Raw genomic sequence first — 26479 nt, 5'->3', positions numbered from 1 at the left:
TCCCGAGCCCACATCCTGCCTGTAATCCTGTACTAAAACGGCGCACTTGTGGTGACGAGCACCTCCGACTACTTGCGGCACAATCCTGAGGCTTGCGCTTGCTTTAATTTGGAGGATCCACCCAGCTACGGTTCGCGGCCCGCAACAGCCCTGAGTCCGGAGCCTCGAGTGGACAGTAAGGCTGGTCACCGAGTGAACAACAGCGGCCACCAGCGACCGAGACGTGCCGGACGGGTCATGGCTGACGGGGAGCGGCCGATTTTCGAACAGCATATCCTGTCGGCTACGGGTGCAACTCCGGGGAGTGCCTGACATGGTGCTTGGTGTAAATTACACGATCGTAGGAGCCTTACTTGTTCATCGTCGGGAACCTGCTTGCGCATTGTCCCGCTACCGGCGGGCGGCTCCCGGATTTGTTGCTTACTACATACCGTACGAGGCCAGCGTTCTACTCGGCAGTTGCTTTTAGCTTATACTGGGCCTTGGCAGACACGAGAGTGATACAAAGATGCCTGAAGCCCCTATGCCTGCAAATTTGCCCCGAATCTGGGTGGCCCTGCCTGTGACCACAATGGGCAATACGGAATGCAACCGCGAAGAGTCTGAGCCCCAAAGTGATCGTGGATGTCTGGAGACGGGAGACTCGATCGAGAGGGGGCTTGGAAGAGTCCTGCAATATGGCGATCTTATGGCGGCCATTGTTGCCCTGCGTCACGACTTGGTGCAATCTGCCCGACTACTGGGTAGTAAGGTGGATGAGATTGTGTTTACAATGGGGCACTCGAGAACGTCTGGTCAGTGGGAATACGATGATATGCCTCACTCTCTGCCCGGCTCCGACAAGATGGCTGCACTAAACGACATTGGCGGACTCGAAAATCCTATTCCCGAGCCTTTTCTTGTTGAGGATCCTGAGTGCCTGGGACGACGTGTGGACATTGGTCTGGAACCGCGATCGGTGTGTCCGCCCCAGGCCGTGCTTCCCATGACCCGGGGGCCGCTCCGGCTATGGTCGGTCATAGATGCTTTTCTTCCTGGCCCTGCTCTGCTGAATATCGGGTGGAAGATGTGCTCTCGGGCCGGGCCAGGGTCCCTGGAACAACGTGAGAGAGATCTAGCATATGTCTGGTTATATCAAATCGACCCTCCTGTGCTGCTGCTCGCTCTCGCCTGGACACTTCGACTCCCCGCACAGATTGACCTGATCGCCGATACTATGGTGCGCTTTGTTAGAACGGATAAGACGGGACAAGGATAAGCGGTGCCTACTATGGACTGGTGGACCCTAGCCGATGTCTGATACGAATGTGTGCCGAGCTGACTTGCCTGATGGCGCAGTAAGCCGACTATGTGTCTTGAGAAGTGTTTGCTAGTACTGGATTTTATTTTTGGACTCTACACCCTGTGCTGTCATAGAACTTGCGGGAGGGTGATGCCGGGGGACAGATGGTGGGCTCCCCTTCGTTTCTCATCACTTTTACTGTAGTCATGGATTCCGCCATCTTGGTGTTTCTCTCCTCCTCCCTTCCTCTCTCTTTCCCTTTCTGTAGGGTAGTCTTCTGGGGCGACAGACACGATGTTAGTGGGGTAGGCCATAGCCATTACGGTGAGGTAGGGTGGCGGGTGTTGGGGGGGTTTTGTTATTTTAGTTTGTTTTGTTCTATGGTACCTTTTTCTCTTCCTTTCTTAGTAGAGTTGGCTGTATCTTCTTCTTTTATCCTTTTGCCTGTCGGGCATTTGCGCTTGCCTCTATATTGTTTCGGGAGGGTGGGTTTTTCGGATGATGCTTTCGCTAAATTGTGGACCATTGTTTGCTTTATACTCCTGGCCTGCCCTGGCAGGCGTAACGTGCTTTAGACCGTATTGCTCATCACCGACTTCTGATCGCATGGAGGATACGCCCCTCCCATCTCTCCCTTTTCTCGTGTAGTGTGATGCCTCCGATGATATAGCCACGGCTGCTTCTTTAAACTATAAAACTGAAACCTTTTCCATCCTAGTGTTTCGTGGCGCATACATACCATGTGTTATGATTATACTGTGAATACTCCTGAGCCGTAAACATGTTTAACGCCTTTGCATTTAACTCCTGATTTTGCGGCCTGCCTCCGTGGTTGTTGGCCTGCGCTTGTACTGCTTTACTCAAATCAATAAAGGTTTTCAAAAAAAACAAAAAAAACGGTAGGCACTTTTGCCTCTAGTAGTAGTAGGGACGGTACTGGCTTATTCCCCACTCTCTTGGAAAAGTCAAACAGTGTATCCACACAATGACTGAAGTGAAGACACCGGTTAGCTATGCAACGTGAACATGTGAATCTCTGATCGAACACAATTCCCAAGTAAGGAAATGTTGTGACCCTTTCAATACGTTTGCCTTTAACAAGAAATACGCCTACCTTCCCAACTCTCTCCTCGCACACCATATACTTGGTTTTAGCTATATTGGTGTCCAGATCCAATCGGTCCATAAAAATCAAAAAACTGCGATTAAGTCCCTCAAGCAATTGGGGGTACGAGACATTAACACAGCATTGTCTGTGAAAAGCAGAGCCGGAACATGCGCTGACTTTATCATGGGCATTTCCTTCCCTGAAACTATTTAGAAAGCATTAAAATGTTGATGTAGTTCAAAAGCATCCGTCTATTCTTCTCCTGGCCCAAATCTAAAAGAAGCACTGAAACCACAATGTAGTGCCTGGAGAAAATTAACCAAAGCCTCATCCAACCATAAGGTCAAATTAGCATCCTAAAACTGGATGTAGTTAACCCTGTCGAACGCACTTGATAAATCCATAAATTAAAGGAATAACTAGGAAATGTGTATTTGTTGACGATTAGAGGGAGGTCTTGCTAAGTAGTGCGGAGTCCATCCCTAAACCTATATTGTACTTGGGAGATTACCTGGTTGGCTCTAGACCAGTCCTCAATCCTTCTAAGCACTATACGTCCAATGACCAGATCCAGAAGGGGAATCGGGTCTGTAACATCTTGGATCATTTTTTACAACACTTTCTTATAAACTGGGACAATCACTGCAGTACGCCATGACTTTGGGAAATCATTATTGATCACTTCCTAAAGACTGGGGCCCAATATTCCACATTCCCCTTATAGAAGTCCAATGGGACCCCTTTTGGTCCAGTGCTTTCTTGGAATGGCTCTCTATGATCGCCTCACAAACCTTCCCTGAAAGCCCTAGTTCAAACTTTATTGATAATGGAAAGAAAGAGGAACTATCGACGGGACTACTGCCCCTGGACCCGTCTTGGGAATAAATGGCCTTAAAATGAGTGACCCATTTGTCGGCACTGATGTTGGTCCCCAAACCGGCCAACGCCATTTCCATAAGTTTGCGCCTTTTAATGATTTTTTTTAAAAACAGAGTCTTTAAGCCGTATGGAAGCCACAAGCCATCTCGCATCTCTTGCTTAACAGCTTGATTTCCATTCCTAATAGCTGTTCTGTATGCAGCTCAACACAGACCTACCTTCAGCTTATCCTTAGGGGGTGTTATTTATGCTTCATGCAGATGCTTGTTGGCATGCCTACACTCTTTATAAAACCAACCTCCTGCAGTATCATTACTGGTCTTCACCTTGCACAGGAGATTGTCCTTTATCTTAGCATTCAAAGTATCAAAGTCCTCAAGTGTAACAGCATTAGTTTGAGTTTCCTTCAGCAGAGAGTCTATCACTAAGACTATATGCCGGGTGAGAAACTTAGCAAAATCGATGCCCTGCACCTACGCCGCAGCCCTTGATCATGCCTACAAACCCCCATAGGGCTGGGATTTGCTGTGTGAAAAATGGACCCATGGAAAACCAGGGATGACTCAGGTTTCAGGTTTCAGGTTTTAAAGTCTTTATTTCGATTTATCAAATCATAAAAGACAAAATAGTTTAAAAATACAAAAGAATATAACCAATTTGATTACAATAAAAGGAAGACAAAAACAAACATTTCATATCAAATGGATAAAACAGGATTAAATTTCAATCGATAAGTAAAGAGACCTGAATATTTTTATAAAAAATTCATTGCATAAAAAAAGTCAACTTCACAACACAAAATTGCGGACAATGGACACTAATGATGAGGCGTAATCGTAGGATAATTTAGCAGCTATATACTCAAACTAAACAGATTATGACCAATTTGCAAAATGGCCTTTGTACTTGGTGCTAAGGCATAATGTTTTTAAGCCTTAGAAGCCAAGCCCATCCCAGATACTTAGCCAAGGTTATCACAAAGAGTTCTGAAGTATTAGTTCTAAGCGCCCATATTGCTTCCATCACTGTTTTAAATGGCAATTTTTTAAACAAAGGTTTTAACCATTTCTTTCGGGGTGCTCCGTACCTTGGGCAGGCAAAGAAGAAATGGCCTTCTGATTCAATATGGCCTGGGCAGCATGTACAATAGGGCGATATCCCTGTGGACCGTTTATTCAGGAAAATGTTTAAGGGCAAAGCGCCCACTCTGAACTGATGGTACAGTTTCTTATCTAACGGTCGAGATATTACATCCCAATATGGCTCTCTCGATAGATCTACTTTGAATGTTAAAAACCTGCCAGTAAGGCCACTTTTATTGGACAACAGGACTCTATTTAGGCGGATAGTGGCCCAGTATAAGGATTTAAATTCGTCTTTGGGTGGGAAAACATTTGATTGTGGAGATATCCAGAGGTGTTCCAAACCCATATCTTTAAGAATAGATTTGACAGCAGAGAACCATGGGATTTTCGCTGAACCCCTGATAGACCTGACTTCAGAGAGTGCGTCTGCAAAGAGAGATAGGTCTGGGGATGTCCATATCCGTCTCCACAGTGCCACTAGTCTGAATCTTGCCATCTCGTTAATAGGAGGGGAACCAAGGTCCAGGCAAAGGGGAAGCGAAGGTGTAGACTGTGGGAGGCCCACCAAATTTCGAAGGAATCTACATTGGATTTTAAATAAGTTAGACAAGTCCATATGGCCCCATAGATCTGCGCCATATAAAATGGCTGTAGAGATTTTAACATCATAGATCTTAAGGGCCGGTAGGACCCGTTTTGTAATTGATTCCCTCTGCTCTTTGACGAGACAACCCGTCAGCCTGGCAAGTTTAAGATGTTGCGTGTTAATCTGATCTTTCCATCTTAAACGGCTATCAAGGGTAACCCCTAAATAGGTCATTGTATCCACCTGTTCGAGGTTTGCTCCATTCAACTTCACTGAACTCCGAACTAAACGATTCTTTGTAAAAACCATAAATTTTGTTTTCCCCACATTAATTACCAAATTATTGGTGGCACAAAACTCCTCGAAGCGGTCCAAAGCCCGCTGGAGCCCGCCACGTGTCTTCGAGAGGATTAAAGTGTCATCTGCGAAGACAAGTAGCGGGAACCTCATCCCTGCCAGCATTGGTGCGTCAGTAGGGGTGTCCATGAAAAACTTAACGACTTGGTCGATAAAAAGGAGGAAGAGGGTAGGGGCCAGGACACACCCCTGACGAACACCTCGGGTTACTGGGAATGTTTCTGTCACTTGTCCCTGACCCCCCCACCTCACCCTCGCAAAATTGTCCTCATGGAATCTTACAATGAGGTCCAATAATTCCAGTGGGCACCCCAGACTTTTCAGCACACCCCATAGCCTATCCCTAGGCACTAGATCGAAGGCGGACTTCAGATCGATAAATGCAGCATAGATGGTGCCACCACCCAACCAAACCTCCTTCCAATAGATCAGGCAGAATCTAAAAACCTGATCTATGGTGCTCATTCCCGATCTGAAGCCCGCCTGCATGGGTGACAAAATATTCTCCATTTCAATCCATCCCTGGACCCGTCCCAGGACCATACGCGCCACTATCTTTTGAATCGAATCGATTAAACTGATAGGGCGGTAATTGCCCGGGATGGATTTATCACCCTTTTTGTAAATTGGGACGATCTCGGCCCCTTTCCAAGATCCAGGGACTAAAGCTCCAAGGGCCAGTATATTAGCTATCCTAGTAATATACGGCAGCCACAGGGTGGGATTAGATTTAAACAGATCAGCAGGGATCAAATCCATACCGGGGGCTTTACCTCGGAGAGTCAGTGCCAATGCCAACTCTGCCTCAGCAACCGTAAAGGTAAGTTTTTCACTTGGTGGGGTCAGCCTGGGTACATTGGATAAGCGGTTTATACTCTCATCGTTGCCACCTTTAAACTGGGCCGAATAAAATAAAACCCAATCCTCAAGTGGCACATTATTTCCCGGAGTGGAAGAGTCTATTTTTTTGCCCCATTTAACCAAGTCCCAAAACTTTTTTTGATTGTTGGTGTTGGAGGCCTCCAGGAGGTCTAACCAAAATTCATCCTCCCACTCCCGTTTAGCTTTACTAAGGATTTTTTTATAGTAGAGTCTAGCAGCTCTCACTCCAACCTTCTTCCTAGATTTTATGGCAGAAATGAGAGCTGTATGTGCCTCTCTGCATTCCTTATTATACCATTTTTGGGGCAAACAATTACTTCTAACAGCAACATTTCCACATGGTTTAGATAACAGGGTCTTTACATTTTCAAAACAATTAATGTGAACACCCATCACACTATTGGCTGCTTCAGCATCCACCCCCGTTATATCTATTTGCAACATTTCATTAAGTGCATTCTCAACTACGACATTAATATTATTTAGTAAACACTCATCTTCCATAACCCGTGACCACTTCAATCTCCTCCTGTCGTTGGTAAGATGAACATCCCCTGTATGAATAAGAGATGGTTCCTCGTGTCTGTTTAAATCCGGTGTCTTTAGTAACAAGGACAGTGGGTTGTGATCGCTTTCCGGGCGCTCTAATACTGCCATGTCGATTAGCAGTGCCCAATGTTCCATGTCCAATAAAATATAGTCAATGCGGCTCTGCCTCTGGCCATTGTCGAAGGTACAATTTCCCTTCACATCCGAGGCAGAGCGGCCATTACATGCACGGAACCCATTTTGTAAACAAAAAGCCATCCAAGACACTGCAGCCTCTGTTACTTTAGCCTTCTTCTCCACTTGTAAATCTGGAACACCCCATACAGCATCATCTTCCATAATCCATGGGTCTCCCATATCTAACACTGGTTCTATAGTGCAATTTAAATCGCCAGCAAGAATGGTAGTAATACCACCACCCATTTTCATTATCATATGATCAACGAGTTTCAACAGGGGTGGGCTTCGACCACCAGGCAGGCCTCTTGCATAGATGTTAACAATGTTCATAATTTGCTTGCTCCCTTTATTTATTCTGATAGCGAGGAGATCTTGACTCTCTACCGGGAGCTCCAGTGGATAGAGGCCCAGGGATTGTTTTACCCAGATCAACAAGCCTCCTGCAGCCCGCCCTTTGCCTCCTTTGATTGCGGGTTTGAAAAAATGTATATAACCCAACTTATGGACAGGCTCAGTTGCCCATGTTTCCTGCAACAGGATAATATCGTAGTTGTCCATAAAGTTTAACCAATCCGTAGACGCAAAGCGCGCCTTAATACCCGCTATGTTCCAGCACAGAATTTTTAAACAATCTTTCGGGTTATCTGGTAAGAGAGGGTGTAGGGGCTGGGCAGGTCCATAAGGGACCCCTGTATTGGCATTAACCACTAGTTTCTTGGCACGCTCTACTGGAGCGTCAATAATTTTTTAAATTTTATTGCCTATCAAAGACCCCTGGGTAGCAAGGTATGGTCGAGGACTGTTTAATACTACTGTTCGGTCTCCTACCCCATCTACTCGATTGGGTAATTCAGTTGGGCACACCATGTTAAAATCAGTGGGTTCTAGCATTGTCACACTACCAATCAAAGGCTCACTAGAAGAATCATTAAGTCAATCTACAGCTTCTAGTCCAGAGAGGGGGCCAAAACGATTAAAAAGAAAGGGGCGCTGGTAGTCAAGCGGGGTTAATGCCGGGGGATGTCTTGCAGCAGGACCTTTACGAAACAGTGGGAAAGATTGGAAGGGTATTTGCCTGCGCGGATAAAAATAAGATAATGCTAAAGTTTGTACATCCCCCTGCCTTGCGAACCTAGGTTCTCGTTTAATAACATCTACCACCCATGAGTCTTTAAGCGAAATAAGGATGCAATCTCCTTCTAGGTCTTTTACCTCCGGCCCAACCCAATCTACTCTCCTCACATACATTATCTCCGTGGGGGTGGAAGGGGGTAACGGGCGATTTTTGTTCAGCCAAAAAGTGACTTTATTAAAAAGATCGCCATAAGATTCCCTTGCACCCGGTTTTAATGGGGCTACGCCGGTCAAAACGATGGTATGTAGGGCTGCTTCAGGTGGAAGATCAACACTGGGAGTATTTGGTCTTTTACGCCCCCTCTCCCAATGATTGGAAGAAGCAGTACGTTGGGCTCTTGAGTTACTTGGAGAAGGGAGATTTAAGTTAGGTTGTATAGGAGGACCCATAGTTTGACGCCCACCAGTGTTTTCTTTAACCACTGGTTTTGATTGGGGCTTTAATACCTGAGTTTGCGAACCAGCTCCTAAAGAGTTAATTGGGATGGTGTTGGTTGTTTTGCCCCCTTTAGATGTGATGTTATTCATTCCTATGGTTTTATTGGGGGCAATTTTACCCTTATCCATATTGTTGTTATTACTGGGGACCCTACTGGGTGCTGGTACAGCAATCGCACCCATATTATTCAAACCAGATAATGCTTGAAGCATCGTATGGTTTGAATGGATCAAATCCACCATGCTATCAATTTTAGTGGTCATAAGCCTGGTCCGCTCAAGGATTGGTATGAGTAATGTTTTAAACATGCCCTCCATTTTTGCCAGCAGAACCTCGTCACTATTGAGGCACATGGGACAGGTGGTTGAGGAACCCAAAGCCAAAAGGGTGGGGCATAGCATGTTGTTATGTGTCTAGGGTTTTGGCGGGTTTGGATGAGGCTCGGGCCCCGGGCCCCATTCCCCTTGAACTTTATTTACTTCACCAATGTTTAGCTTTTTTCCCCCTGTCATTCCAGTATCCCGTTTTCTTTTTTTAGTATTAGGGCCAGAGTTAGATATAGGGGGGTAAACATTTTCAGATGATATTGACATGTTGGACTGGTTGAGGGGAGGAGTTCCAGTAAGCTGGCTAAAATCCTGCTCCTCGCTGATCAACGAGTCATTATCCTCCGCCCCCTCCACCTGAGTATCTTTGGAAGTATTTACACTATTCATTTTTTCCCTAGCTCGGCTATCCCCAATATTTTCTAAATGGACTATTGCATCCGTAGAGATGGTGTGGACACAATTAAAGGCAGCATGTGGTACAGAGGGTGGAGGGGAGATAGATGTGGCTAAGGCCCCCAATGATGATCGCTTCCCGTTGATTAAGTCTATTGACAATCTTTTCTCAACCATTGCGATTTCCTTTTCTAAAATACCAGTAGCCCGTGTTATGAAAACATCCAAGGGACCAGAAACGACGCCATTGGGAGTATTGATTTGGACAGAACGTTCCTTCCCTGATCTTAGCGGCATTTTCCACGGTTATCTTGGCGTCCAGGAGGGGTGGGCCTCAAACGGCCCGGTCTTTGCCCCGGTCTTTGCCCCGGTCTTTGCCCCGGTCTTTGCCCCGGTCTTTGCCCCGGTCTTTGCCCCGGTCTTTGCCCCGGTCTTTGCCCCGGTCTTTGCCCCGGTCTTCGCCCCGGTCTTCGCCCCGCGCGCTCCCGCGCAGCGGAGTAGCCTTGTATTTGTGAGTCCAAAGGGCCAATCAGCTAGGTTAAAGGGGGTGGGGCGAGGCGGTCAGGGAGAGCGGGGCCAGGTGACTCGGCCACTCACGCACACCGGGACTCCTGGGAATGCGAGTCCCGGTTGCCGCTCGCAGCCCTTTGCCTTCAAGCCCCACCGAAGCACCAAACGCAGGGAATCCGAAGCGGGACCCGCGGAGCGGGTTCCGCGAGGCGTGGGTAGATGAGCGAGCCTTCGCTGTCACGAACGCCGTCCAATCTGGTCAGTAGCAGTGGCAGTGTCCCAGGAAGTAGTGAGTCCGAGCCCCTTTTGCAGCAGATGGGGGCGGGGCGAGGCGGTCAGGGAGAGCGGGGCCAGGTGACTCGGCCACTCACGCACACCGGGACTCCTGGGAATGCGAGTCCCGGTTGCCGCTCGCAGCCCTTTGCCTTCAAGCCCCACCGAAGCACCAAACGCAGGGAATCCGAAGCGGGACCCGCGGAGCGGGTTCCGCGAGGCGTGGGTAGATGAGCGAGCCTTCGCTGTCACGAACGCCGTCCAATCTGGTCAGTAGCAGTGGCAGTGTCCCAGGAAGTAGTGAGTCCGAGCCCCTTTTGCAGCAGATGGGGGCGGGGCGAGGCGGTCAGGGAGAGCGGGGCCAGGTGACTCGGCCACTCACGCACACCGGGACTCCTGGGAATGCGAGTCCCGGTTGCCGCTCGCAGCCCTTTGCCTTCAAGCCCCACCGAAGCACCAAACGCAGGGAATCCGAAGCGGGACCCGCGGAGCGGGTTCCGCGAGGCGTGGGTAGATGAGCGAGCCTTCGCTGTCACGAACGCCGTCCAATCTGGTCAGTAGCAGTGGCAGTGTCCCAGGAAGTAGTGAGTCCGAGCCCCTTTTGCAGCAGATGGGGGCGGGGCGAGGCGGTCAGGGAGAGCGGGGCCAGGTGACTCGGACACTCACGCACACCGGGACTCCTGGGAATGCGAGTCCCGGTTGCCACTCGCAGCCCTTTGCCTTCAAGCCCCACCGAAGCACCAAACGCAGGGAATCCGAAGCGGGACCCGCGGAGCGGGTTCCGCGAGGCGTGGGTAGATGAGCGAGCCTTCGCTGTCACGAACGCCGTCCAATCTGGTCAGTAGCAGTGGCAGTGTCCCAGGAAGTAGTGAGTCCGAGCCCCTTTTGCAGCAGATGGGGGCGGGGCGAGGCGGTCAGGGAGAGCGGGGCCAGGTGACTCGGCCACTCACGCACACCGGGACTCCTGGGAATGCGAGTCCCGGTTGCCGCTCGCAGCCCTTTGCCTTCAAGCCCCACCGAAGCACCAAACGCAGGGAATCCGAAGCGGGACCCGCGGAGCGGGTTCCGCGAGGCGTGGGTAGATGAGCGAGCCTTCGCTGTCACGAACGCCGTCCAATCTGGTCAGTAGCAGTGGCAGTGTCCCAGGAAGTAGTGAGTCCGAGCCCCTTTTGCAGCAGATGGGGGCGGGGCGAGGCGGTCAGGGAGAGCGGGGCCAGGTGACTCGGCCACTCACGCACACCGGGACTCCTGGGAATGCGAGTCCCGGTTGCCGCTCGCAGCCCTTTGCCTTCAAGCCCCACCGAAGCACCAAACGCAGGGAATCCGAAGCGGGACCCGCGGAGCGGGTTCCGCGAGGCGTGGGTAGATGAGCGAGCCTTCGCTGTCACGAACGCCGTCCAATCTGGTCAGTAGCAGTGGCAGTGTCCCAATAGGGATGACTCAATAGGGTTGTGATCACTGTAGGCGCTAACTTTCACATTAATGGATTCGATAAGTGAGCCCATGGTAGGCGAAACTAAAACTCAGTCAAAATTCGAGCCTTGCCTCCGCCCACTAAAGGTAAGAGTACCGGACACAAGGTTGTCCCTAAGCTCCATTACATTCTGCAAACCAACCTCAAGTAAGTGCTTTAGCAACTCCCCGTCTCCCCCCTCCCCCATGGTCTTACTTCCCAAAGAAGCCTGTGTCCGCGAGCCTCCTGAAAGGGCTGAATGACAGAATGGTTGGAACCCAAGTTGGTATTAAAGTCCACCCAATTAAAATATTAAAATTGGTAGACACAAGTGAGAACCTTCTCTTCAGGTAATTAATAATCAAAAACAGGGACTCTAAACTACATAAAGAAAACCACAGAGTTGTAAAAATCAATTAAATAAGCTAGGGATCACCACCCACAAGATATGTATTCCTGGATGGTTAAAGGGGACAGGGCCTATCTTTAAGTTACTTGTAGTGCAGGCCAAGACCACCTAACCCGCACTGGCCCTAGCACTTCGAGACCTTCTGGCAGGTACGCTAAAGCCCAGAAAACCTTCCCAAATTGGGTGATTGAGGCACCACGTTTCCTGGAGCAAAAGAAGATCAAAGTCGGCTATATAGTCAAGCCAATCCACATCCGCCATTTTAGAAAATAACCAGCCACACTCCAGCAGATTAATTTGGACCGGAATACAGAACAATCCCCAACCGCAGAGCTGAACAAAACTGCACCAGAGGACCTAATCCTTCTTTCAACACTACCCTTGGCCAGCCAACTTGAGCTTACACCATATCCTGGGATACAATATCTGATAGGGAGGCCTGCCTACATGGAACCAGAGTAGGAATTAGGCTCCTACAAAGAGGCTGATAGTAGCTAAACTCTGATGATGCCAGTCCAGACCACGGAGGTCAATTAATGATGTGTATCTATAAGAATAGGAGATTCTAAGGTCAGACCTCTGTAGAGTGAGTGGGGAGCAAAGCAGAGCAGACCCAGCTTGCAGGTGCCTGTAGAAATACTCTAAGGGAAAGACTGTTGTTGAAAGCTGCTCAATACTCGTCTAGCAAGAAAAGGGTACCTAAAATTCATAATAATACAATCTCCACAAAGAGTCTTATCAGAAAAAACAATTTGGTACACCAGCCGAACCATCCCATGTTCTGATCTTGCAGTGTAAAACTTGAGCGGCCAGCTAACCAATGGCACGCTTTGTTATTAAGCTGGTCGTAGGACTCTGAAGAGGGGTCCTCAATTTTGGGGACATTCCCCAAGACCACTACAAAGGGACAGCTTTCTGGAGGAAGGTTAATATGTGGAAGAGCATTACTATGGCAGGGCAACCAAATTAGCACCCTGAGAATGGCCAACCCAATCCCTTGGAAAACCCTATTTGGTCTGGGAATAATGGGCATCTCCGAGGGGGCCTCTAATGACAGCTTGGGTAAAATTCGACAAAAAAGACTCCAAGGCCCTGGCTTTGTTAGCTTCATTAGCAGCAGATGCAGGGGGGTTTGACAGGGGTATGGCATGGAGCGCCACATGGACCAAACCCCGATGTCCAAAGCGATTAGCAAAGAGGCCAGAGATTTTTACCACTTCAGCTTCAATTTTGACAAGCATGTCCATCAGAGGCGCCAGGCAGGATTTAAGGAGCTCATTTAGTTGAGAGAAAAAAGGAACCCAAGTTGCATACACGAGTGCTCTTGTGTGTCTCATCGCCCAAAACCACAGGGTTGGTGCTATTGACAGTACCTTTCCTACCTGCATTACCGTTTTTCGATTTTCGCTTGTGCTTGGCAAAAGGACTTCGGCAGTGTGGTCACACCTGTGCTGAAGATCCCTCAACTGGTTCAACAGAAAAAGTTACTTCACCGACCGCGTAAACCATTAACTCCCCATGATTAACTTGATCTGAAATGAGAGCACCCACAAAGAATGATACAGAGTGCCCCCCAAGTCCAAGGAAAGGCACCTCTCAGCCAAATCTATTTCCTTTGTAATTCCTCCCACAGCTCTGGCCAAAAAGTTATCAATAGTCAAAAGGCCACATTGGGGTTCAGAGGGTATAGCCTTTCTTTTCCCCAACTCCGGGGCCCAAAATCCAAGCTCTCCATGAGAACAAAAGACCAGACAGTTTCATAGGAGACAGAAATGTCTAACTTCCAGTCAGGTGAGAGGTTCAGGGAAGATGATGACTTGTGGAGAACTAAGGGAGTAGGCCCAGCCCAGCCACATTCGACCTCGGACGGGCGCAGATGGGCCCGCTCTTGGCCCAGGCACATCCCACTCTACTGGATAAGCAAAGCGCTTTAAAGCGCTAGTATGAGCGTGTCCCTCCTCCTCCTTGCCACACACAAGGAATGCTTGAGGACGTAGTCCCACGCCCGAAACGGAGTCAGCTCAAGGCTCCACGATGAGGGAGAAGCAAATCGATGGTCTGAGTGTGTCCCTCCTCCACACCACGCACAAGGAATGCTGGGGGAAGTAGTCACACTCCAGTAAGCAACAGAATCAGCTCGAGGTCCTGCGTTGCGGGATAAGCAAAGCACTTCAAAGCGCTGGTATGAGCATGCCCCTCCTCACTGCACACAAGGAATGCTGTGGGACGTAGTCCTACTCCAGCCAGCAACAGAATCATCTCGAAACTGCGCTGCAAGAGAAGCAAAGCGCTTTGAAGCGCTAGTATGAGCGTGCCCCTCCTCCTCCTCGCCACACACATGAAATGCTGGGGGACGTAGTCCCAGGCCAGCCAACAACAGAGTCAGCTCGAGGCCCCGTGATGCTGGAGAAGCTAAGCGCTGGTATGAGCGTGTCCCTCCTCATCCTCGCCACCCACAAGGAATGCTGTGGGACTTAGTCCCATCCCAGCCAGCAAAAGAGTCAGCTCGAGGTTCACTGGAGAATACTGTCCTCCTTTACTTGCTAAGAGAAAGTCATGATGATATGCAGGCAAAAGCTTTACATTGAGCAATATGTTCTGGCCTCATTTAGAGATAGAACAAACATATGGATATTTAACTTGCTGGACTACAGGCCAGCAGTGGGTCTTGAAATGAATTGCCATATATGAGAGACATGTATGTCTGTGGTACACTACTGGAATGGAAGCCAGCCATTATTAAAAATACTGGGTGAAGGAAAATGTAGCTACAGCCTCACTGAAGAATTGACTTGCTCCATCGACTAACAGAATGATATCTTAAAGGAAAAGGGAAATCACTTCTATCTCAAACATACCATTAAGTATCCACTTACCCAGTAACAATACATACAGATATCAACTATCCTTATTGTGTCTCCACATTGCACAGGAGTAAGGCCAAAAAGAAATGTTCTGAACTGGCACTAGAATGTACAGGGAACTGGACTGATAACAATATAGAAGAGCAGATCCTTCTAGCCCAGAGAGAACATATATTCCTTGGACTGCAGTCTTCTAACACTTGCTAAATAATTACTACATTGAAAGTTTCTTCTCTTAAAAACATTGTATTATATTCAGAATTGGAAGCTGGGGGAGGACTCTCTGAGAAGCACATATTGAAATTCACTCGAGAAATGTTCAAGATAAGCAAGCTTTCAGACTACAGTTGTGGAATTCACTATTTTCTGGGACTTTACAAAAAGTTGCCTGGGCGAACAGAAATGGAACGAAGCTATAAAAAAATAGCACTTCACTATAAGGAGAGGCGTCACCTCACGCGGATTCTGACAGAATGGATGCAAAACCAGAGGACGTTGAAGAACTTCTCTCTTCAGTGTGGATCAACAGTTTAGCTACTTTCGGTATTCTTTTTAGTTTTGAACACATGTAAAGGCACATACTGGAAGCACGTTCGGTTCCTCTGTGATTGGAGAGAAGTTCTTAGGTTTGAAGCATAAATGTCCTATCATTTCACTCGAACAACTAGCTATCCAAAACTGGCATGAAAAGGGAATCCCCCTTTCATAAGTTAAATATCAGCGAAGAATCCAACCAGCATGAACCAAATGTTCTGTTTGGAAGACACCAAATCAGACATCAGTTTACCTGAGGCTTATGATGTCTAAAGTGACCCACAGGCAAGACATAACAGTGACAATGGTCCCACAGACACTGATGGCCCCATGGAACCAGGCAGAGAAGTTGGTGCACAGCATTTAAAACTAAAGAACCTGGACAAAGTAGGGATGTAGGATATTGCTCCAAATTTTCCCCTCATTCACATCAATGGGCTGCGACCTCCCATGAGCATGACCCTCCAATTCTCACGTCCGCCAAACACCCATGGTGCTGCTACATTGTGACAAAGGTGAAGCACACCACATCTCTACTGAAAGGAAGCCTTGTCAGATCCCAGAAAGCTTCAATGCCAATAACAGAGATGTATCTGGTAGGCCATGTTTAAGAAAGACAGAGTTGTTCTATATACTACCAAAATCTAAATGCTTTTTATTGACTCTCGAAAAGGTATGTTTGCGTGTGAATCAATCACAAAAGATGATGATCTACTGCTGTGTTTACATTTAGCAGTACTGGAACTCAAGGCTCCAAAAACCATTTCAGGTTTTTCTATTTCCATCTCATGTCATGTCATGGTTACCTCTACACTGTGCAAAACATGCAAATATGAAGGTATCAGGGCATCATTTACAACAAGTCTTATTAAGTCTGTGGTATTGAGGAACATACTGGAAGTTCCAGGATCTTATAAAGGAACTCTGCCTCTGATCTCTTTCTTTTATATGGTCATGAAACCCATCAGTAAATTGTATTATACTTCTAATGTATGCCAGTGGGCACTTTATTCCATATATATAAAACCATACAGGAGCTTTGTGCGGTGCACTCCATAAGTTGAATATTCATTTCACCACACTCAACAGGTATTACTAAAACATAATGATAATCATGGTATCCATCTGAGAATGATTAAAGACAGAGTTCCCCCCAGGAGGGATCATTCGAAACAGTGACCTGCAGATCTCTTCCCACCTCTCCTGAGCTTGAGAAAGGGTCTAGGTGCTTGGAGTGTACAGACTTGTTAGTTGCCACTGTTAAATTTGTAGAGAAGACTGCCAGCGGCAGGCACAAGCATTCATTTTTGAGGACCAGGACATATTTTTCCATCATCTCAGGCAAGAGAGTGAAAGGCAGGAAAACGAGAAAGGAGGAGGAAGAGAAAGATATGAAAACTTTTTTTTAAAGAAAACAGGGATGAAAAAGATCCTGCAAGAGTGAGATAATGAGTTAGGAAGTGTAGAGAAGCTGAAGAAAGACTTATGAGGTGCAAGGAAGACTACGAACACTTGGTATTCATCAACCCAGCATAAGGCAGCACCAGCGGCGGTATCCGAGGGTAACTGTTGGGCCTCTGTATTTACTTTTCTTACATATGATGCACCACAATTCACCATGCCAACATCTACTTCACGGTGTCACACCGGACACTAATAAGCACACTGCTAAGTAAAAAGAAAATGTATAACGTAATATGTTTTATCGAAAGATTTTCAACAAAAGCAAGGAGTCATATAAAACTACATGATTAAATGAAACACAGTTAATTGAGGTAGTGTAAGAAGTGTTCCCTATAAAATAAATGAGACCCTTTAGATACACCCATTGGTGTTGGCTTTCTTACCAGTTGCTGGGATGTCCTCTTACTCGGGAAAACGGCTTCTTCAAAAGTGAATTCAGTTACCAGTCATTCCAGCTCACTTATTCATTCGCATTGTTAATGGCTGAAATAAAAGGGAGTCAGTTAGAAATGTTAACGCATTACCATGTACGTCATATCCATAGATGTAACATTTTCATTCAGAACCGAACAGCACACACACAACGTATACACATTGATATTTAAAATGGACAGCACTTCTAATGGTTCTCGACTTCCGTGTTCACATTAACATTGGATTCTGAGCGACAACTCGTAGTTCTGCTCTTAACGCCAGTCAAAGAACAAGAAAAACACATGTCGTCATATCTAGCAGCATCTCTGCAAACAAGAAAATGCCTTCATCTGCAACGAGTGACTTCCTAAGCTGGCTAAGCTTCGTGCTTGATTACTGTTTAACATGCAGCGTTATTTGCTTCTCATAACCTGAATGTATTTTTGCTACTTCCCCTATCACGGTCTCACCGGAAGTTGCGAAATTCTGCGAAACGAGAACTTCCCCTCTCACTTGCACCACTTACTTCCACAATGCGCGTATCGTCGCAGGGAGCTGGTAGCGCCCGTAAATGGCTGTGTACATTTCCACACACACAGCTATGCTCTCTGTAGAGAGCAGTTTTTCTGTGTGTCTGCCACAATAAGTGGAACCCACTCAACAACGTGTTCGAAGGCACGTGTGGAATGCACGCCTTCCTTATTGACACGGACACATCCTAATAAAAGAAACTTCTGAAAAATTCTCTGTGTGAGGGTTACTCGTCAGCAACCACAATAGTGACAGGGGAAAACCAGGGAACCTCCCACCTGTCATTATGAGACCTGGAATGCAGGGCCTAGTTCCTCGACAATTAGCAGGGACCAGAGCCTTTCAATCCCAAAAAAACATTAAATATACTCAAGTCCCAAATTATACGCAAGGATAAAGCTGGGCAATGTTTGTGCCTAGAATAACTAATGCTACCAGGTCAAGAAGCTGGTAGCATGGCAGCCAATCAACCAGACACTGGGTAAACGACAGCTGGCCATGACGCACCTACAGGGCCTGTCCGCCTTCAAGAAAGAACACCTCTCCTCATGACAATGTCAAGCCCCAAAACGAGGCTACCTCACTCCTAAAGTAAAGTAAGCCTGACACAGGAACGTACTTTAAAATAGCTCAAACTACTACTAACACTATCATTTCAGCATTACACCCATAACCACCAAAAAGGGTACAAGACTGCCCCAACGCCACAAGGGTTACATGGATTGCACTGCAGCCCCAGTGGTACACACACCTGTTCTTTTAGTAAGCTTTGCACATACTCATGCCTTTGCATTTACCCCAAGCACGTGCTGCCTCTGATCAACTAATGACACCACCGAGAGGTGAAAAAAAAACCAGCTTAAAAAAACTATATAGAGAAAAGGACGATGATGGATTGAAATTCCCCTGTGATTCCTACATATGACCTGTTGAGTCCAGATAGCACTCCACCCACAGTTGCTGGGGATCACAGCGCTGCAAACATCTGACACTCTATTGGCCCACCTTCATGATGCATTCTCTGGATGCATTGATGCACAGGAGCTATTGAGAAGGAATGAGTTCCAAACTGCCTGTGATTCAACCCACATACCTATGAGCAGGCTTCATCAATGAGTTGAACTGTGGAATGTTAAGACGACTCATCCGCATGCACCCCTTTCGATCAAACCTGCAGGCAAATCCATGACTAACCTGGAAAACCATGACTAACCTGAGTGGAAAACGACACCATCCCAGGCGTGAGCTCTAAAATCACCTGTTGGTCGCCACATCTGGACCAGAGGACTGAGAAGGGTTCTATGTCGCAGAGTGGTCACTGTGTGAACAGTGCTTAACGGCACACCAAAGGGGAGATCGAGACTGCGGTGCTGCACGGCTTTACAAGTGAAGCTTTCCTCACCTTTGAAACTAGGTTGATCCTAATTCACAGTAGTTTTTGTGTGAGTCCGGAAGTTGTAGGGTCGCACTCCTAGCTTAGGTGTGACGTGATCCTAGATTTCTAGGAGCAATAGACATTCACTCACAGAAACAAGCTTGATGAATTGGCAACTTAGTGAGGTTATGAATAGAAGTGTTACGACGTCTAAGGAATGCCTTGCATATTTTCTTATTGTTTAACCGTGAAGTCACACATTAAAGAGGACGCCTTTATTAAGCTACTGAAAATTCTTACCCTGGGCACAGAAGACATCAAAACAATGGTACATCATTTTCTACAAAGAAAGATAGTAGGGGCTGACACTACAATGACTCTGGAGGTTGTAAAGCACTTCACCTTCTAACAAGAGGTCCTGAGGGGAAAATGCAAGAGACTGGGACTGCTTTGGTATACCCGGGGTCTTCACAATGGTGAGAGTCCACTTTTCTTCTCCAAAGCCCGTTGAGAGCCGTCAGAGAATAATCATTTCTAGCGTGTTTGCTTTTGCTAGTGCTTACTTATTGACATTAATCAGGGCCTATGACTGGTTGAGTATTGATCTCTGTCGACAGTGCCAATTCCAATACAAAGAGCTAAACATAACAAGCATTGGCATAGCCAATAGGTCTCGCCTTTGGGACCTTTTAAGTGTTTAGCCATGCAACAGTTGATGTTGTTGCACCAAGGATATTGTGCTGCATAACTAAATGCTTATAAGGTCCCAAAAGCTAGACCTATTGGCTATGCCAATGCTTGTTCTTTGAGTTCTGTGGTTTGTAGTATTGGTTTTATAATGTAATAAATAAAGACTTTTAGACCCAGAATTCAAAGAAAGAAAAAACAACCTGTGTAGAGCTACGCTTGGCATCCGACCTGTATTTTAAGTCCAGGCTGGTAAAAATATTAGAAAAACAATAAAACCCTGTACTTCCCCCTTCTGAAAGCTACACCTAAAACGGAAAACACATTAAGAAATCCGTTTTAAAAAAAAGTAATGTCTAGCCGTCTAAATCGTATCAGAATGATTATTGAGCAACCAGAGAAATCCTGATAATGTTTCACAATTTATTTTTTATCTGCCACCTCCACAGTTCCAGAATAGCAAAAACGTAAACGAATGGCTATTATTTTTTCTAACAAAATTGGCAACCCTTACTAGTCACGCAATTCCCGCTCATGCTGCTGTACTATGAAGCAAATGCATTTTTGCTCGCAAGATTTCATGCCAAATGTAACCTATTCGATTTTAACATTCAAAGAAACACGTAAAAATACAGTGTTCGTAACGAACACAATATTTCCTCCATTGATAAAACGACAGGTGAAACAATTCGATATTTAGATTTTGATTTAAACGAGCTTTTTCGTTCTGAGATTAAGAGCCGGAGGGAGACACTAGAACCACACAATGGGATGGCAAATGTGAAGTCAAGGTTGAAATTTGCCAACCAGAGCAGGAAGTGACATGGATGAGAAAGGCATTGTGGGTCTTCCCATAGAACAGGAAACAAGCCGGTAGAAAGAACGCGTCTGACACTGAGTGGAACAGCAGAGGGCTCTGAGCATGGTTTCTTTAACTGGCTGCAGGGAACCAACACCGGCGCGGATTTCGCAGTGACCGCTCTTACCCCGTGAAGCAGTTTGGGGCTGGCAACAGCAGGCATCTGGTATGGATAGTTTAAGTTATTTCGGATTTAGCGACACGTGCAGGATGATCTTGAAAGGCACGCTGCAAAAAAGCGCCAGAAAATAAGTGCAAATGAAAGATCTCAGTGAGTAGCTGTGTGCCTGGTGCGGTTCGTACGTTCATCCCTTTGCATTGTGGTATTTCTGTGTGTACTTTCCCACTATAAATGTATACGTACAAAGGCCAGAAAAAGGGAAACTTTCCAGATTGCTCACTTGGCACCTGCGTCTGTGACACTGGTCATACACACAGGCATACTCGGCGAGTGTGGCATTCACGCAGCACAGCGGAAACACCAAATCGAGATGGACAGTGTGTCTGCCACCAGGGCTGTTGAATACCTGCCCTGGTAGGGATGTCACTCACCAATGGTGGAAGAATTTACTCTAGCAACAAACTTAATGTTAAGATAGTTTAGGGAGGTGAGGTTACTCGTTTGATACTGGTAACTCTGTGGTTAGAACAACTGCTTAGATCTGTATGCAATATTTGGTTATAGCTTTGAATCATTAAATAGCTCAGAGGGTTGATGTGCCTACTGCAAAAATCTGCATGTATCCTGTATGGTATAATTTTTAATCCTTGTGGTTTTTGTAAAATATTTTATTGATCTTTTACAATGTGAAAATTTCCAGTCAACATGACCTTGTGGATTTTTAACTTAATTTTTGTAATGCAAGTTTGATTTTTGAATTGCTAAACTGGGCTTGGATGTTAATGATGGTAGTACATATTATGGTGTGTATATATCTTGGAAACTTGTGAAGTGACATTCAAGTGTACCTTTGTCTGTTGCTGAATCTGAGAGGAAGGTTCCACCTCCGCTGCTCTGTTTGACACCCAGCTGCTCCCAGCGGGCAGACAACTCGAACAGAAAAAGTTAATTATTGTCGGGCGATGGACAGTGCCTGCCTTCAGGATGCACTATTGAACATCAAAGTGAACTGAATGTGCATGAACCCTCGAATGTGTGGTGGTGTCAGGCGCTGGGGCATATTCGGGAAAGATCTAGTGCAACCAACCTGAATTCTGGTCCATCGCTGTTCCTGAACTAGAATCGTGCTGGTTCACAGTCTGTCCCAGCACTGGTTGTCCCATGTGATGTTTTTATAGGGACAGTCCTTACTATTGGGGCAGAAGGGAGAGGATGTGTCTAAATTGCTAACGTTCTAAACCTGGCACTCCAGTTTGACCACGCTTTATTCTACTGAGCGTCGTGTTTCTTCTCGGTGTGATCAGTGTGCGCACAATAGAAACAGGAATAGTACAAAGCGTCGTAGAAACGGGCACCTGTAATGTTTGCCTTTTGTATATTGCATTCAGAACATACAAGTACGAAGCCACACATACAAGAGGCACACAGAGCCACACACCTACAGACATCGATGATTCTTTAAACTGCTACTACTACAAAAACAAAGGTGATTGGCCCATGCTGCCGTTTTTGCTGGGGCCACGACGCACCCTGCAGTTAGAAATGATAGCGGACCAGAGAGGGAGCATGTCTAAAAGGAGTACTGCATCCTGATTGGCTGAGGAGCCGACGCGGGAATCGAAACTAGTGGTGCGCGCGCACCAGAGGAGCGGGGGCAAGGGAGCGCGAAGACGCCGAGACGAGGTAAGGGATGTGTGTGTAAGCGCCGGGGGTTCTCTGTGTATGTGTGTGCGTGCGTGTGTGTATGCGGGGGGGTTCTGTATGTATGTATGTATGTGTGTGTGTATGCGTGGGGGGGCTGTATGTGTGTTGTGCATGTGTTGTGAAGAGCCTGTTGATGCGCGCGACCTGATCCCGGCAGGCTGCTGCTGCTGCTGCTGCGTGCGCGTGACAGTCTGTTGTCCTCTCCGGCTCCCTTTGAGTCCTTGAAAGCCGGAATGATAACAATAGTCTCGCTCTGCGACAGCAGGCCTTTGGCCTGCAATCGCAGGGCGAGACCTAAAAAAGAGGAGAAGAGGTCAAAGTATGATACCAAACAGCTGAAATGAAGCATTCTGTTTTAAATATCTGATTGCTATCCCGAAGAAGTAAGCAGAAGTGTTTGATTAAAGTGTTGAGCTTTCTGGCAACATCACTCTCGAAGGTTTTACAGAAGAAAGAGAAGCCAATGGAAGGGCAAAGCAGTTAAATCAGAGAAAACCGCTAGAGATTTTTTTTTTAGAAGGCTATCGTCTGACCAATCTTTAACTACGTAAGAAATTCAATTTGCTTCTGTGAGGAATTAATTAACTTATTCAAACTTTAGTATAAAAGGAGTTTCCAACTAAGTTATATGATCCAGAGAAGTTACGTTATTCATAGGTAACTTTTATTGCTATTTTTAGCTCTTTGTTTTTAATAAAATTCTTTTTCCCATATTTGAGGGGAATTGAGGGAATGTACAATTCAAGTTCTTAGTTCTTGACATACTTTTTTAAAGTTTCAAGTTGCAGAAAGATTTCAGTCTTATTTGAATATGTTTTATATATTTTTCTTGTGCAGCACAGAAATAAAACACTTAATAAAGATGGACATTTTTAATGTGCAAAGCATGCAGTGTGAAGATTCGAGCAATGGTCCTGCCCGGGGTACAAAGTGGTGCCCAAAATAGTGTTACACAACATATGAGGTCAGACTTTCTGTACAAAATCATTCATAACGGTGTGCCGGCTAGGCAGTGCGACAGCTTGGAAGCGCAGTGGCACAACCCACTTTTAGAGCGAAGTGTGCAGCTCTGTGGCCCTCTCTGCCAATTAAGCTAATGAGAACGAGAGCCTTCCATAGGAGTACAGTCAGAGACAGCACAAAGCCCATGTCCCTCTGTCTCAAGTCTTCTGCCCAGGCACCTTCTACCCTGCACTAGAGTGGTACACTCCCAGCAATCCTGTTTTTAGCTTCCGTGAGCCTTTCACGCTAGAGAATTTGAATAACTCACACACACCATTGAGTTCACCATATCAGTAGGCCCCACATCGCCAATGTGGTGTACATTCCTTGACCCACAAAATGCAATGGACCTGCCTGTATGTCTGGACAGAACTGGTTCAGAGCAAGATGCAATTCCCTTTTAGAAACTCTTTGTAAAATTCAATTGGATTATTTTTAGTCTTGAGACCAAACTCCGTTTGCTTCAGATGTAAATAGTGAGAAAGCCTTTCCACAACGTGGCATCGTTTTTAGTGGGTCGGGAGGATAGGAGTAGTTCCACAGAGACTGTGTTCCATTGCCCAGTCATGGATCTCCATGGCCATAAACAAACATTTGTGAGTAAATAAGAGGGTGCGAGGGCAAGGTTTTATCTTCAAGAGTTTCAGAATTCCCTGGACTCTATAAAAAGAAAAATCACCTCTTCACAAAATTTCACCAGTAACGCCGAGAGGACCAAATATGTTTGACATACAAGGAACAAGAAACAAGACTTGTGACTTTCTTGTGTGAGTAAGACATTTTGGCTTAGACGCCTTTGGCAGTACCAACCACAATACCTTAGTTTTCAGTACTTTCCTAGAAGCTCTTATTGCATAGCATAGAACTGCGGAACCAGGAAATGTGAAAATTGTATTTATAAGATATTTACTGAAAGCTTCTACGTAAAACACAGGCTACACTTCCATGCCAGCTCGGTAATATAAATCAAATAAAGTTGGAGGATAAATTGAGTAGAGAAGTATATTGTTGGCTTGCGGTATATACAAGTTCATAGAATCAATTCTGGAAGTTGAATAATGCAATTTTTAGTGCTAGATGAACAAAGGTTCCAAGCAGTGAACAAAATTGGTTTAGAATGAATAGCCAACACGTGTTTCGCCCCTTCACGCCGCGCAGGCCATTAACTTTCTCAAGGCAGCAAGGGAATGACTTTGAATTGATGTCAGAATTGAAAGCATATCTGAAAAGAGATGATGAGAAGTGCTAGGTGGCCTTAACCCCTTCCATGCTCGTGACGGAACCATTCCGTCATGAGTCCCGGATGGGCTGTGCTGATGACAGAATTGTTCCGTCACGACCACGCCCGCGATTGGAACGTCCAGCACAGGGCTGGAATTCCTGCCAGACGGAAGCGGTTAAGCTGTATGCTTGCAGGAGAGGCAATGACATCCGAAGGAGGTCGAAATACTGAAACAAGAGAAAGGTCACAAACGGTGCTAGGCAGTCTCTCGTGGTGCGTGGTCATCTGTGGTCCTGTGAAAAATGGTCCAAGGCGAAGATGAGGTGACCAGAGGTCATGGAGGAACTTTAAAGGAGAAAGGGAGCAGGGGAATAGAGCTGCCAGATCTGGGATGCTACCATGATCTCACAGAAGCCTGGAGAGCAATGTACCAAGAAAAAGACGAGGATGCTGAGCTTCACTCCACTATATGTGCCATGAAAAGACCCAGACACTGGGAATAGCAGAGGGCTGCATCAACTCCAGTCATAACCGTGAAACTGTGTTAAAGAGCTGGTCAGGAGGATAAAGAGGCAGATTCTCCTTAGTTGAATTAAAAGGTTTCTTACTTTCTGCTACATAAGGAACCGTCAGGGAGGCTGTACTAAAACAAGGCTAAGGCTGACCTTTTCTTTTGGATTTCCAATACGGGCAATGATTCACTTTCTTTCTCCGTGACCGAGTAGAAAATGAAGGGTGCATGTAGTGGGGGGGGGGCACACCTAGCCCCGCTATTGTACGTAAAGGACAAGATAACACCAGATAATGGAGTAAGGTAGAAGGCTACCCTTTCCATACTCTGATATGTACTAACATCTTTTTTCTGTGCAGCAGCAAGAAGACTAAACATGGACCCAGGGAAGACGCATCCATAAGTTAAGCTACCAGACGCCCCCCCTCCCCCCAACAACATCCTGACCCTCCATCACTGAAAAGCTGCCTCTTGAACTAATGTTCTAATAAAGACAGTAACTTTAAGACTTGAGGTACCTCCTTTTCTCAACCATTACCTACTTATTGTTATTTTGCACTTTGTCTGTATCCATCAAATCTTTTTCTCTCCTCATCATTTTTTGTGTTTTAACAAAAACAAATTTACCCAATGTGTTAACTTTCTCAGCTTATACACAAGTGGGTTATTAAGCATTTGTATTTCCAGACTGCATTATTTTTATATTATTTCACGAGCTCCCCTACACTTCTAGTGAAAGGTCTTGCGCGCAGCCTGCACCAGCACAATTCGCAGCTTGGAGACTTTAAAGAAATAGCAATTCTAAAGAGGTGTGACCTGTCAAAATCCACATTTAAGTTGGGCACTCGTTGGAGCAGACCTGGAGGTCTTACTTTCCTTTAGATACCCGAATATATACACACATGTAACATGAAACAAAGAAGCTAAGACCTAAATATAGCCACACTGTTCCAAAGAGTGCGTCACGACAAGGAGGCCTGTCGAATGTTGCCTCTACCTATAGTGAGGAGGGAGCATTGTTTAAGATGATCACTCCCACACCTTCCCTATGTAAAGCAAACCTACACTTGATTCAAACTCGATTCTGTGTCTGTACGCATCACAAATCTAGGGTTCAGGGATGGGTGGAGATTCGGGCTGGATAGGGGGTTTAGGGATGGGTAGTGGTTATAGGTGATAGGGATTGCTAGGGTTCAGGAATAGGGTGGTGGTTAGGGTTGTAGAGACATTGTTAGGGTTTAGGGATGGGTAGAGCTTAGGGGACGGGTTCTAAGGGTTCTGTGATGGGTGGAGAGGGGTCTTTAGGTTTCAGGGATTTGTGGAGCTTAGGGGCGGAGAGGAGG

At 46.3% G+C, this 26479-nt stretch overlaps 1 protein-coding gene across 4 annotated transcripts in view; it reads right to left on the bottom strand.

The window, feature by feature from the left end:
- WIPF1 (WAS/WASL interacting protein family member 1) overlaps positions 1–26479 on the bottom strand; it is a 550722-nt gene that overhangs the window by 286788 nt on the left and 237455 nt on the right. For 3 of the 4 annotated variants that reach the window (XM_078681536.1, XM_078681535.1, XM_078681538.1), the window contains one exon: positions 17094–17193. The exons of the other annotated variant lie outside the window; for it this stretch is intronic. The gene's annotated coding sequence lies outside the window, so the exon portion shown is untranslated. The remainder of the gene's footprint in view (positions 1–17093; positions 17194–26479) is intronic. 4 annotated transcript variants of the gene reach the window in all.

This window comes from Lissotriton helveticus, chromosome 3_1, assembly GCF_964261635.1.
Source record: "Lissotriton helveticus chromosome 3_1, aLisHel1.1, whole genome shotgun sequence".
In the NCBI taxonomy this organism is placed as follows: Eukaryota; Metazoa; Chordata; class Amphibia; order Caudata; family Salamandridae; genus Lissotriton; species Lissotriton helveticus.
The sequence above is the reverse complement of the archived record's forward strand: the minus strand, read 5'-3'. Positions and strand labels throughout refer to the sequence as shown.